This window comes from Podarcis vaucheri (genome assembly GCF_965113315.1).
Source record: "Podarcis vaucheri genome assembly, chromosome: 12".
Lineage (NCBI taxonomy): Eukaryota > Metazoa > Chordata > Lepidosauria > Squamata > Lacertidae > Podarcis > Podarcis vaucheri.
Window position 1 is genome coordinate 50,883,235 of NC_138750.1, and position 15,215 is coordinate 50,898,449.

Sequence of the window (15,215 nt, forward strand, 5' to 3'; positions counted from 1 at the left end):
AGACAACCTGTTTCTTCAGCATGCATTCCTATTTGTTTGTGGAGAAGTTGCATGGCATGTCTTTCCTTATTGCAATAAGTCAACTCTTTTGGGGAGGCACAAAACCTCAAATCCAACTTCAGTTGTGCAGCCTGAATTTGCTGCTATGTGATTGAATCCCACCTGAAAATAGCAATAGGCTGGAAGCCCCCTTCCACTACTTTCTCCCAGGAGTAAGAACAGTCCCTTCCTGTTTGAGATGAATGCAAGCAACTAGCTGCCACAGACACAACTTCATGACAACAGGGCTCAGGAGTCTAAAGGAAGGAAGCTGCTGGTAAGGCTGTATAGGGCAGCCAGCAAGAAAGGCTATGAAAATTAATTACATTGCCAAATAATGCACAGCAAATCTCTTTCGCTCTTTTGTAACAATTTTCCTCTGCGTGTTTCATTTTCGGCCATTTGGGCGTATGTTTTATCCGATAATAAGATATTCAGCTTTATTGCAATTACAATTTCCATTTTTCTTCCCTGTTTTATAGTCATTGATTACTTCCAAATTACACCTGTGATCAAAGCAGAGATCAAAGAGGTGTTAGGTTCTGTATCAATAAATTAAAGTAAAAAATAATAATACAAAAACATCACTATTAATTCAGAAGACCCAGGTAGGCTACTCTTAGAGGCTGCAGATATAATATGAGGCTGGTTCTGCCTGCTGTTTATAGAAAGCTTTTTATTAAAGGATTTTCACCTTGTTGTGCGAAATGTTTCATTTCCATCCAAACATTTGGGGAACTGACTGTTTCTCTGTATGCTTTATCTCTTTGTTCTTCTTCACATTATAGCGCTGTATCTGATATATCCTGCAGTATTACAATCAATGTGGAGATGCAAAAATTGCTTGATTTCTTCCATCCCTCTTGTTCTCTTCTTCCCCTTTGTGCATTCTTTCATTATTCTCCTTGTGAGTGTCACAGTCCCCCCCCCCCTTTTCTGTACAGCAAGGCAGCTCTCACTTTTAAAAACCTGCTACTGGAAAATGCATTTGCCTTCCATCCATGCTACTCCTTCATCAAACCTGTCATCCACATTCACTTTCATCTTTGCATCTTACCTCAGGTGCTATCCTGAATACATAATATGTCTCTGCAACATGGGCAGGGCAGCTTGTAACTGGCACTACTGTCAGGAATAGGTAAGGACCCATGTGAGGATGGATGGCCCAGGGGCACAGCTCTGTATCTAGTCCCTATAAACAGGCCATTCAAGCAGATTCCGTTGGCCAGCCATGTAAGAAGGGACTCACAGAGCCAATTTGGAAAGAATGGGAAACCCTGGGCTCCTCCTGTGTGTTCCTGCATTGACCTTGCATGCTCTCCTCGCCATTCTGGGGTCATCTGGAGTACATTGTCAGCAGTATGCTGATGGCACACAGCTCTGCTTCTTCTTTACAGGTGTGACAGTGGATGCGCTGGACTTGTCTTGCCTTGGTAGTGGACCGGGGCAAGATGGTTTGAGCATATAATGCCAATCGTGGCCCGACTGCACAGGCTGCAAGTTAGTTTCCAGGCCCAAATCTAAGTGCTGGTTTTTGATCAATAAAGCCTTAAATGAGTCAGTCCTCAAGGACTGCCTGATCTGGATCCTGCAGTCATCATCCCGAGGCCCTTCTTTGCGTAACTCCTCGGTGAGAGGTCCAGAGGTTGGCAACATAAGATAGGGCCTTTTCAGTGGTGGCTCCCCATTTGTGGAATGTTCTCCCCAGGGAGGCTCACCTGGAACCTTTGCTACATTTACGCTCCAGACAGAAACATTCCTCTTCTCCCAGGCCTTTGGCTAATTATACCACCTATGGTCTTTTGAACGCTGTATGTGGGGGTTATTGTTCTTAGTATATTAGTTTTACTGGCTCTTTCGTGATATCATTGTCGGAACCATGGGATGGAAAGCCAGGTGGCTTGGCCCTAGCCAGAAGGTCTCCCTTCTCAGCCTTGCCGCTGCGGAGATCCATCAGCCATCCACCTCTGACGTGTGTCCGCGGCTCATGCTGCCGTGCATGCAAGAGCACACATTACTCAGCAGAGTAAACACACAACAGATCAGGCTCGAGGCGTGGATACTATACTAAACTACGCATTTATTATACATAAATCAGGACAAAGAAAAACATGGCCTCTCTCCTTGTCGTTCTTCTCAGAGAAGAGAAGAAGAAGAAGAGTTTGGATTTGATATCCCGCCTTTCACTCCCCTTCAGGAGTCTCAAAGCGGCTAACAATCTCCTTTCCCTTCCTCCCCCACAACAAACACTCTGGGAGGTGAGTGGGGCTGAGAGACTTCAGAGAAGTGTGACTGGCCCAAGGTCACCCAGCAGCTGCATGTGGAGGAGCGGAGACGCAAACCCGGTTCCCCAGATTACCACCACACCACAAAACAAAAGCAATACATGTTCCACTCATGGGACTCCAGCAATCTGTGCTGGAATGTAAACAGGCATGTGACATGTAACAGTCCCACATATCTGCAGCAAGGGTGGAAAGGAATTCCCATCAATCATGTACAAGTGTTTGCTCTGCTTTTGAGCAGGGTGGGGCCAGCTCAGATCTTACTTTTCGTTATTTAAGTTATTTCATTCTGACTGTTTTTTTTTATTTTTAAGAACCACTCTTCTAGCAAGAGTTACTCAGTTCATGGTATTTCACTCTTTGTACCTTTTTTTTTCTTTCAAAAAACACAAGCTAAGGAAATTTGCACAATTTATTCTATTCGTGCTGTTAATGGGAAAGAATAAAGAGCTATTCAGGATATTTATTGCTGGAAATTCTGGCTTCTGAGATTTCACCAAACACTGTGCACGCTCTTTCAAATACTTTTGCAGTTCCATGTACCCAAATACCTCCTTGCTAAAAATTAAAGCAGAGAAAGACTGACACTCCATCCGATGCAATCACTGCCTAAGAACAGCCCTGCCTAAGATGCAAGGAAGATGCCCTTTTAAGGATCCTTATATGTGTGCCTATTTTCCTGTTTGGTGAGCAGCTAGACAAGATGAAAATGGATCGTCCTCAAGTATAACATGAAAATAATAATGATCTGCTTTGCTGGTGATGGGATGAAGGAGGTTTTTTTTTTTTAAATTCCCTTGTCCATTTAAAAAGAGCTCTAGAACTCTTTGCTTGGCCATAGTAGATGATTACAACATTTGCAGTCTAATTTAACTGGCTGGAGATCTTCTTCTGAGGCATTGCATTTTGAGGTATGTGCTCTCAGGCTTGCTTCATGTATGTTTCAGCAAACAGCAGAAAACTAGTGTTGTCCTGGGATCTGTGTCCAAGAGGGAGACTATGACAGGCACTGTGGTGCATTTTATGTGATATGTGTTACTGGCATAGCTTTGGCTATTATTTTAGGTTTTCTGCAGAATATGAGAAATGCTTTTCAAATCTGCAGTGGAGTTGGGGTCATGAATCATAGAAAGAGGCTCATTCTACCAGACATACAGTTGGTTGGAAGTCAAGATATTTGAGAAGGCATTTTCTATGGCAATAGAAAATGCCTTCTCAAATATCTTGACTTCCAACCAACCTTTCCCCAGAACTCTTTAATACACTTTAGGCTCTATTTTAAGACCGTGTGGTTTTAGCAGGCCTTTGCCCTATTTGCCTGCTGATGTGTTATCCTCCTTTATATATTTATTTGGTCTGCTTGTTTTACCGCTGTGTTCTACTGTGCTTTTTGTCATGCTTCTACTGCCTTAATATTTGTTTGTTTTCTGAATTTTTAATTTTTTTTTATTTAGGTAATTTAAAATTTTTAGTAGCTGTGAGCTACCCACTGTTGTTTACTTGCAAAAGCAGAGGGAGCATGTGATTCAATTCCTAACTGCATCAAAAGCAACGAAGTCTGCAGGTGAAGAATTTTCGAATCACATGTAGTAAAATAATGCAACTTAAATTAATACATATTTGCAACACTAGATGGTAGGAAAGGATCAGTAAGATTGCCCTGGAAGATATCCTTTGCAGTAAAAGTAATTAATATAGGATCTACTTTAAATATGTGTGCAGGAAATCTTGAACTTAAGCAATACTCAGATATTATATTCAGTTTAAGATGGCACAGAGAAATAACCTCAAACCATGTTCCAGCACAGTAGAAGATACAGACACTACATCTTCCATGTGCATTTCTTTCTTATGGAACTTTATGGAAGATATGTTAAATCTTTTCATTCAAAAAGGCTTGTGGCTGTTACTGTAAAGGTAAAGGGACCCCTGACCATTAGATCCAGTCGCAGACAACTCTGGGATTGTGGCGCTCATCTCGCTTTATTGGCCGAGGGAGCTGGCGTACAGCTTCCAGGTCATGTGGCCAGCATGACTAAGCCGCTTCTGGCGAACCAGAGCAGCACCGTTTACCTTCCCACCGGAGCAGTACCTATTTATCTACTTGCCCTTTGACATGCTTTCAAACTGCTAGGTTGACAGGAGCAGGGACTGAGCAATGGGAGCTCACCCTGTTGCGGGGATTCGAACCGCCAGCCTTCTGATGGCAAGCCCTAGGCTTTGTGGTTTAGACCACAGTGCCACCCGTGTCCCTTACAGGCTGTTACAGTGGATCTTATTAAATCTACTGATTTCTATTATAGAACGTATATTTAAGTTCTAGGGTGTCTAGTGGCTGGGGGACCCAGTCAGATGGGCAGGATACAAATAATAAAATTATTATTAATTATTATTATTTACTTATTTAAATCATTTCGGCGTGCAGGCTGTGCATCCACCTGTTCGTAAATTGACAACAGTAGTTTGCCTGATAATTTTCAATACAAGAGCTGGAAAAGGAACTAACAGCCAATCACTTCCACTGATTATTCTGAGTATTTATTCTTGTTGAACTTTCAAATACTGGACTACAAAGCGTTTCCTTCTTTTGTGCAAATCGACGTTTAGTAGACTAAATTACTGTGAGGTTTGCTTAACTGCCGCCCAGCTCCATGTTTGCTGTGCATTTTATCACAAGGATCATCAGGAATCCAATTTTGTGAGTAAGCGAGCAAGTCAATATATTCCATAAAGCAGAAGATACTGAATTCAAGTAAGAGACAGATAGAAAGTAAGCAGCAATCGATCTCAATAGCTGGTTTGTTGTCATGTGCACTTATGGATTTGTGTTTTGTTCCTCTGATTGTATCTGCTGTTTTAAATTCAAAGCATTATCACGCCGCGATTTACATTCTTACTATAACCATTGGTAAATAAAATGTGTGTTGTTGTTTTTCAACTCAAAGTAAAGTAATGGTTATATTAGAGCCTTAGAGATACAAACCCTAAAGGATATAATTAGACTAGTTGATCAAATGTCTCCTCAAACATCCTCAGAACAATTGTGTTGCTGGAAGAGCCTTATCTTCATGTCACATTTTCAAGTACTTCCCCAAGAAATTCAGTGTTTTATCTGTGGCCAAAAAGTTGTATTTACCATGCTGAGGCAAACAATAACTTTTTGTTACAGATAGGTAGCCGTGTTGGTCTGCCATAGTCAAAATAAAAAAATTCCTTCCAGTAGCACCTTAAAGACCAACTAAGTTAGTTCTTGGTATGAGCTTTCGTGTGCATGTGTATCTGAAGAAGTGGTATGAGCTTTCGTGTGCATGTGTATCTGAAGAAGTGTGCATGCACACGAAAGCTCATACCAAGAACTAACTTAGTTGGTCTTTAAGGTGCTACTGGAAGGAATTTTTTTATAATAACTTTTTGGTTGCCCTAATAGGACAGATGCTAGTTCTCATCCTATTCAGGTTTCAAACCTGAAATGAAAAACTGATGTGATGAAGCTATTGTGCGAATAACTGGTTCTGAGTAAGGCTTCCATTGTGATTTCTTAAGTGTATCTGTCAACTCCTTGCCAGTCTTAGATAGCAGAAGGTGTGGAACTGGGTAAGAAGGAGAAAGTAGGAGTTATTATGGGATGATGAATGATAAGAACCGGAGGATATTCATAGTTATGTTATTTCAGTCTAAATATGTCTAGATTCTCAAAATATGTCAATCTTGGAGAGAGAGAAACACTTTCTAGACTGTGCAAACTATTCCAGAATCTCATGCATTCCACTCCTATGTCTCACCATATCTTTGTCTCATCTCTGTTCACAATCCCTCCGCCCAAAATATTAACCTCTCATGGCATTCAGGCCACATGAAATTCCTTCATGGTGGTAGACATAGCAGAAACTCTTGGTCATTGTTATCTTGCTCTATTATCTGCCCTTATTCCCTACAGCTGTATTCCCACCAGTGACCTCTGTCCTCTAACCTCACCCTGACCAACAGCCCACTCTCTTAAATTAGCATCTCTGGTCTCCTTTGTTGCCCATTATGGTTGGAATTCACTCCTAGAACACTTTTGTGATTCCACTCTTCTTTAAAATACTCTTCCTTTAAAATTGTTCTTCAGTTCATTTTGGCTGAACCACTTATAGGCCGCATTGATATGCATGCTAAACCATGGTCTAGCACTAAATACATGAGATGCAATGGGTCTGGGGGTTGCAGGCTCCCTGCTTCCCTTCTGCAGTACTCACTGAAGAATGGTTTGGCATGCATAGCCGTATGTTGCCTTTGTGGCAAGGATGCTAATGAAGAAGCCTTTGAATCTGCCCTTGAAGAAGGTGACGATTGCTTCAACTTTGCTGCTTTTATGGATTTGTGAATGAAGGTATGGTAGCAACACAGCAGCATAATAAATAAATAAAAATACTGACATTGAATCAAGTTCTTTTTTTAAAAAAATCTATCTGGCTTTTATTTCAGATAGAATTGCATTGCATCTATCAAGCAGTTTTGTCATTTTGTTGCTCAAATATGAACATTGTATATTTGTGGCTATTTTTAATACAATTAGGGGGAAGGGGTCAATGAAAGCTACTCATTACTGACCACCACCATGGCTAATAATCTTACTAGGATCATAGGCTGTTATAAAAAACCAACTCAAGATGGTAGCAACCATCTGTTGTACTTTGTTAACCATGACTTTATGTTGTTGTTGTTGTTTAGTCATTTAGTCGTGTCCGACTCTTCATGACCCCATGGACCAGAGCACGCCAGGCACTTTATGCTTTAATGCACTTTATGCATTAATGCATTTGACTTTATGCTTTAATGCATTTGTTGTTAGAAGAGCTCAGTGGCTGAGGGGAGGGATGAAGGTAAAGGTAAAGGTACCCCTGACTGTTAGGTCCAGTCGCGGACGACTCTGGGGTTACAGCGCTCATCTCGCTCTATAGGCCGAGGGAGCCGGCATTTGTCCGCAGACATCTTCCGGGTCATGTGGCCAGCATGACTAAGCCGCTTCTGGCGAACCAGAGCAGCACACAGAAACACCATTTACTTTCCCGCCGGAGCGGTACCTATTTATCTACTTGCACTTTGACGTGCTTTTGAACTGCTAGGTGGACAGAAGCTGGGACCGAGTTAAATAAAGTGAGGCAGAAAGGAATATGTTGAGAATGTGGCTGGAGGTTATGGATAAAGTTTTCTTAAAGAATCATTAAAATCTATTTCTCATGGATAAGGGGGGTAGATACAAAACCACCCCATTTTAAGGCCTGCATAATTAGAAGGAACTGTGCTAACAGATGAAGGTGGGGCATGGAGTATTGATTTATACCACCAATGTTGCCTTGACAGAGACATGATCAATCACTGATCAGTGTCGGATAGCAGCCTAAATGAGGGGGTGGGGTGGTAATTGTGTCTAATATACAAAGGACAGACCATGTTTCAGCCTATATGAACAATTTTAATTTGTTGGAAGCTGTCCAGAGTGGCTGGGGTAACCCGGTCAGATGGGCGGCATATAAATTACTATTAATTTATATATAAGTGAAACCTGCAAATAATCTCCCCCTTGCATTATTTACAGATTTTGCACTGTATGTGCTGCATCTCTTCAGTGATGCTCCCAAAAATTATTTTGGTGCATTATGGACCATTTCCAGTCAATTTCAGCCCTCTTGAGCCCAAGTTGTTGGATAAAAAGTGCCCCATGGTAGATATTATATATTTTTGACTAGTTTTGAATAATTAAAGTGTCTGGGTTCTTTTGTTTGTGTTTTTGGTGAATTCTACTCATTACTGATGGTCAAACATGGCTGATAATTTTATTGGGGTTGTAGGCTATCCAAAAAAAAAGGCTACCTCATTTATCCATCCCAGATGGTAATGACTATCCCTTCTGGCCCATAGACTAAAAACTATATCTAAATTAACAGCCTAACAGTGGTATTGGGGCCAAAGGTGAAATAGTTCAGTTGGTGTATGTTAAAATTCCAGTTGAAACCTTAGTGCCTTGTAATTGTTTATGTCCTACTGCTTAAAAATGGCTTTTGTTCTCTTAATATATACACCAGTCTTTCAACGAATGTTATTGTAATTCTTTCCCTGTCCTTCATCTTACATTCCTGATTCAATTTGAATTTTCCTCTTGTCCTCCTGCCCTCTCTAGAACCCTCTCAATATTGCGTTATCAGCATGACAATCTGATGCCTCAGGTTGGTTGCGCCAGATTCTATAGCTGCATAAATAGGATTGCGGATAGCAATATCACATGCATGGTAAAATGATATAATAACTTGAAAGAGGTCTTTTCAAAGCGTCTTTGCACTACTGAAGAGATGGCTATTGCTGCTGAATCAAAAGCTGGAATTCACATAGCTCCGGGGCACAATTGCTTTATTTGAGCAAAATTGGCGTGCTTATTGTTACAAGAATCAATAGAAGTAGAAGAAGGGGAAGAAATGGGGAAGAGAGAGAGAGAGATAAGATGTGTGTTTGTGTGCATTTGTTTGTAGCAGTAGTAAGAAAAGGAGATGCATTCTTTGAATATTTATTACATCTTTTGTGTTGCTGCACAGTCCCAACAGGTGGAGGCTAAGAGTCACATTGGCAGTGGCATTCTAATTCTCCAAGGGCATGGTCCACAATGATCTGTTCTCACCTTTGCCTTCCAGTGGAGCTTGTGGGGTGGCTGATTATAAGCTCTGTAGAGAGGTGGCCTTTACCATAAACCAGAAGAATAAAATTACGGTAGCCCGAATAATGTATTTCTACTACCCTTGTCTCTTATGCACGGAAAATGGAGTGCAAGCAAAAGCGAACGTGACCAAAGGAACCTCGGAGGTGCCCTACACCTACAGTGGTAGTCTTTGATTTCTGAAAATGAAATCCAATATGCATTTATATTTGGCGAGTATCTTTTGTCTTCAGTCATGTACTGTGGGCCTGAGGGCATTTTTGCTTGTGATGAGGGGTGCATATACACACCCCTATGTATTTACGGTATATACACAAATGTTGCTAATCAGGGGTGTGAAAGAAGAGAGACATTCTCAAATAAACATGCTAGCAACTTTATGCAGTATTTGTATTACAGGAAAAAGATACTTATGTGCAATGGGTATGAGTTACTCGTGCGTAAACTGGTGCCTTTCTTGGTTAATTTGCCTTGTTAAAACTTTCTGACTGCGCAGCCCCTTCTCATGGTGGCTGCCTCAGTCACTGGCAGACTCCGTCAGTGGGCGTTTCTTGAACCTCTTCCAACATAAAAGTTGTTTGACACCCAGTCTCCTCCTCCTCTCACTGCGCGGGAGTCTTCTGTGCAGGGAAGGCGTGGGTAGCAGAGGACCTGGGCTCTCCTCACTGATGTCCAGTGAAGAGTCCCTGAGCCCTCTCTCCACTTCCCCCGTCTGCCTCCCTTTATCCCCGGTGTTGCGCTGATTGGCTTCCCCCTCTCCTGAGCTGTCTCTCCCCCTGCTGCTGGGTCCTTCACCAGCATCATCTGGGAGCCTCCCCTTCGCCTCTCGCTCCGATGTCAGTTCCCTGACATTATGTAACGTGTGTTGCCCTGTAAATTTCAGGGATCATTATAGTCACATTTCCCAGGTTCACCCAATAGTTCTTCAATGATGGGCATAGATATAAATCTCATAGATTTTTCTAGACAGGACATTGTATTTCTGATGGTGGGTTTGAGCTATTGGATTATGTGGGTACAGCTTTCTGTTTCTTGTACAAACTTCATGTGCTTACTAAGTATTATACAAAGAGATTGTGACAATTTTCTTTTTTGACTGTTGTGGAAAGTACACCTCAATTCTTGTCGTGTATTGATAATTTGGAGGGCTAACACAATCTTAAGTGCTCTGATTATTAGTTGAAGACTGCAGCCAGGGTGTAAGATGGTACTGGTTCTGGTACATCCTCATTAAATATAAGAACATTTTAATTTTATAAAACATATTAAATTGGGTAGGTATCGTGTTCCTCGTTTAAGAAAAACGAAGTTGAAAGGAAAAAGTGTCGACAAAGGCTTCAGATTTAATTACAGTCAACTCAATATTTACACACAGCTTCTACCTACTGAAGGAAAGTACTGATTCACTTAAAGGTAAAGGTACCCTTGATCATTAGCTCCAGTCGTGACCGAATCTGGGGTTGCAGTGCTCATCTCGCTTTATTGGCCGAGGGAGCCGGCGTACAGCTTCCGGATCATGTGGCCAGCATGACTAAGCCGCTTCTGCCAAACCAGAGCAGTGCTGGGAAATGCTGTTTACCTTACCGCTGGAGCAGTACCTATTTATCTACTTGCACTTTGACATGCTTTCAAACTGCTAGGTTGGCAGGAGCAGGGACCGAGCAACGGGAGCTCTCCCTGTTGCGGGGATTCAAACCGCCGACCTTCTGATCAGCAAGTCCTAGGCTCTGTGGTTAAACCCACAGTACCACCCGCGTCCCACTGATTCACTTAGTGCATAGCTAAACTATGGAATTTGATCCCACAAGAGGAAGTAAGGTGGTTTTCAAAGGGGGTTAGACAAAATCATGGAGGATAAAGGCTGCTAGTCATTATGGCTATGTTGTACCTCCAGTCTATTCAGAGGTAGAACGCCTCTGAATAATAGTTTCTGGAAACCACTGGAGGAGAGAGTGCTGTTATGCTCAGTGCCTGCCTGCAGGCTTCCTCTAGATATCTGTTTGGCTGTTGTGAAAACAGGAAGCTGGACTAGATGGGCTGTTTGCCTGATCCAGCAGGCTCCTTTTATGTTCTTTCTGCACATACATTATGAGACTTGCATGCTCAAACCTTTAACTGAGAGGTGGACCTTCTCACTTAAAATGGAATGTGACTCAGAGGAAAGGCTGTGTACAGTCATACCTTGGGTTAAAGTCATTTCAGGTCGAGCGCTTTCAGGTTGCACTCTGCGGTGACCCGAAAGTAACGGAACGCATTACTTCCGGGTTTCGCCACTCGCGCATGCGCAGAAGCGGCAAATCGCGACTCGCCCATGCGCAGGCGTGCAGGCGCGGGTTGCTTTCTGCTCTGGATGCGGACAGGGCTGTGGAACAGATCCCGTTCACATCCAGAGGTACCACTGTAATATGTCCAGCTTGTCACAAACAATTGTAGCAGAGAAATTTTTTGATCCTATTTCCTGTCTGCAAGGTTAACTGCAATGCCAGTCAGCCTGTTGTCTTCAGCTGAGGGCAATGTTTAAACTATATTTTGTGACATAAGTTGTACTAATCTTTGCTGCCTTAAACGTATGGGTTCCGGGACAATTATGCAACTAAAACCTTGTAGTGTTGTATCTTGCAATCGGCCGTCCACTTTCCAAAATTCAGCAAGGCGAAACAAAATGGCCACTTATTAATTTGTGAAACTTGCTCTTTTAAAATGATAGATAAGAAAAGGCAGGATTAAAAGTACAATCCTGTGCCATAAAGGTTTTCTTTTCTTTTTTGAATTTTTGATCCTTTTATTTCTAACACTAAAGACGTAAGAAACAACAACAACCCACCCCATTAAAACAAACCCTATCTGATTGTGTTTAGTGAGAGAAAAGAGAACATACCGGATACGTTTCAAAATTCCATCTCATTGACAGCACTTCATCCCGGCAGTTCAAATGCTTTTGTGTATGTTGCAGTGAAACGGGCCGAGGGCGGGGGACCTTACTATACGGTGCTTGAGGCTGAGGTTGTAAAATACGATGTTTTTGTCAGGTCACTGCCAGTTTAATTGGACAGAACTGCCTCACATCTTTCTCCAGGAGTTGAACTTTTCAAGCAGAATGATGGTTAGTGACACTGGAACATAGTTTGCAGCTTGATGAAAGAAATCCCACAACACAACCCCCGACAACAAGAGAACTTAACAGGCATTACTTTAATCAGGATGCAGCGTTTAACCAGTTCATCGCCAGAAGAAAAAAAATGGGCTGAAGAACAAATGCATATGTATTTGTTTAAAAGAAACTAATTACATTTGCCCAAAAGATTGGCAATCTGATAGTGGCTGGACGTTTTAATATTTTCCTATTTGAACAATAAGATAAGTTTGTGTGACCCTCTCTAAGCTTGCATGCTTTTCTTTGCATAAATCCTAATATATCTACAGTACTTACGTGTTTTTTTTCTTAAGCTCTGTCTTTTTACCTCCCATTCCCCCCTTTCTCTGTTCATCCATGTTGGCATCTTAAGAAATCATTTCCTTTCTTTCTGCCAGTTGCCTGCCTAACCCAAATGCCCTCTTACTTTCCTCAGTTTCTCCTCTCTCCGTTTTCTCTCTGGTGATGATGATGATGATGATGATAATGGCCACTTTACCGGGCTGAAAAACTGAGCGGCGGTTGCAGCCTGCCATGGTGCCTCCAGAATGCCTCGCTGCTCCGCACCATTTTCTGGCCATTGTCGCGCCCCCTCGTCTGCCGCAGAGGCTCACTGGTTCCTGCCTGGCCCTTCAATTCAAACTAGCCTATCTACGGTGGCTTGGGGCTGCAGCTTGGGGAGCAGACCTGGAGGAAGCAGGCTTCACTCAGGTCCGCTCTCCAACCATTTATCCCGGCCGGTGCTGCACTCAGCAGTCTTGATGACATTCATATGTTTCGTCTTTTTCTCTCCATGCTCCTGATCATATTCATCTTCCCCATTTCCCCCTCTCGCTGCCCTATGAATGCATCTGTGGCTACCATTTCTTTCTGCCTCTCATACTTATTTATGTCCAGCCAGGCAAGTTTTTCCCCTTTCTGTACTATCTGTTTTTTCTTTCTCCCCTTATCTTTACGTTTTATCACAATTCTATTCATCCTTATTTCCTTTGCCCTGCTCACATTTTGCCCATTATGATTTTTCTTTTTGATTCCTGCATACTCCATTTTTCCCTTCCTCTCAGCTACTTGACCCTATTCTTGGAGTTTCTTATTTGAACTAATGAGTCCCATGCAGCCAATCAAGTCCAACAGAAATGAAAGGAGCTTGTGCAGCAGAGGCCAAAGCACCGTGGCAGAGCAGAGATTTTGCATGCAAAAAGGTCAGGCCCGGCCCTACCATTAGGCAGAGCGTGGAAGCCACCTTAGGCAACATGAAAGGGGAGTATAAATTGTTAGCTATTGAATTTGCAATTATTGTGTTTTACTAGGGTTGGGTGTTGTTGTTTTTTGCCACAGGTGCTAAAATCACTCAGCAGACCTTTGGTTCTTTGCACCTTTACTTGGGGATGGACATCACTGTCGCACCTTAGGCAGCAGAATGGCATGGGTGGGTTGACCCAGTAGAAGGTTCTGTGTTAACTCTCTAGCAACTACTGGCAGAGCTTCAAAATACTTCTGTCTAAAACCTTGGACCAATGGACCAGCTAGATGGGCTCAGCATAAGTCACAGTACTAAGTGGTACTTATTGGCCCAACCCAATCTAAAGTGGAGCTAAAAATCGTTATCATGGTGTGATTTCAAACCCGATTTTGGCCAATATATTGAAAAACCGCACAGTGCTAAAACAGACCATAAAATTTGTGTTGTTACCATGAAAAACTGACAAAAAATTAGTTGGGGGGGGGGGAAGGCAAGGGATGGGGCCGTAGACCCGCTGGCTGTGTTCTGTGGACCCCCGGGGGTCCCTGGCCCCCTAATTTGGAACCACTGTCCTAAAGTATATAATTTGCTACATTGACTGTTTAGACACAGGAAATAAAACACACAGGGGGAGGAAGAATTCAGGTTGTTTTGAACGTTTTGAAACCGATGATGATAAAAACCCAAAACAATCTTTGGTAGGAAAAAAAATACAATAATTGCATTGGAGAAAAACTGGTGGAAATTTGCACTTTCTCTTGACCTCCTTTTAGAAGGGCTTTGATAGGGAACATTTAGAACTCAAATTCTGCCTTGTGTCCTCTTGGCCATGAATTTGTCAATAATCAAACCAGACTTTGTCACAAATGTCTTACATAATATTGATAAATAGATTTTTCAGGTGGCTATTCGCATAGCTGTGGTTTTGAGCAGCAAAATTACAACCTGGGATATTTTTTCAGTGGATTTGTTCTACTGAGACAATCATTTCAGTTCTTGAACACGCATTGGAAGTGGGGAAACTAGCTGTGCCAAAGGGTACTCATATTTTGTGGCTGTGAGAAATGAGGTAAAATGTCTAAGGATACTGAGCTCAAAGTATCATTTGTATAGAAACATCAGCATGGTAGAAAACATTTTCTTCAGTTTCAGCAGGAACAATAGGAAATGCAGCTTTTTGGGAATCATTATCAGTTGAAACCACCTTGAACAAATAATAATAGAAATGTGTGCATTGTAAACACATAAAATTCAATCCTATGTTAGATCCTACTCATCATTAACATTGACTGTCCATCAGCACGAAAGCACATCAAACAGAGTATAACTAATTCTGCAGGTGCCGAATACTTGCCAAGGTTAACTCTTACAGAGAGACAAGTTAATAAGGTCTCTCCCAGAGCTCTGCTAGAGTGGGGTAGCTACTTGGTATTGAAGAAAAACACAGAAAGCTTATGTCAGCTCTTGTGTGTTGTCAGTCACTACAAAAAAAGTCAATACTTGGACAGAAAGGCAGCTTTCGGACATGATGTTTGCTCCCCCCCCCCAGCATTGGAAAATAACACAAAGTGATGTTCCAGCAAAGCTATCCACTAATTTGTGGTGGTTGCTCACACATGTTATTTTTTGCCTGTAATGTAATAGCTGTTTGCCACCAGAATGTTTCTGCACACACAGAATTCACAAAGCTATTCCTTGAGATGCAATAACTCTTGCAAAAAGGCACAGCTTCCCATCTACACCCCAGCAGAAAACATGGAAGACGTATGCTAATATTTTCATTTGCTCCCTAACATATTCTAAATATCATTGCCTCGAAACAGT

General features: G+C 42.1%; 1 protein-coding gene across 1 annotated transcript in view; it reads left to right on the top strand.

Moving 5' to 3' along the window:
* The window catches only part of PTPRN2 (protein tyrosine phosphatase receptor type N2), a 628,995-nt gene that overhangs the window by 107,602 nt on the left and 506,178 nt on the right, over positions 1 to 15,215 (top strand). The window lies entirely within an intron of this gene.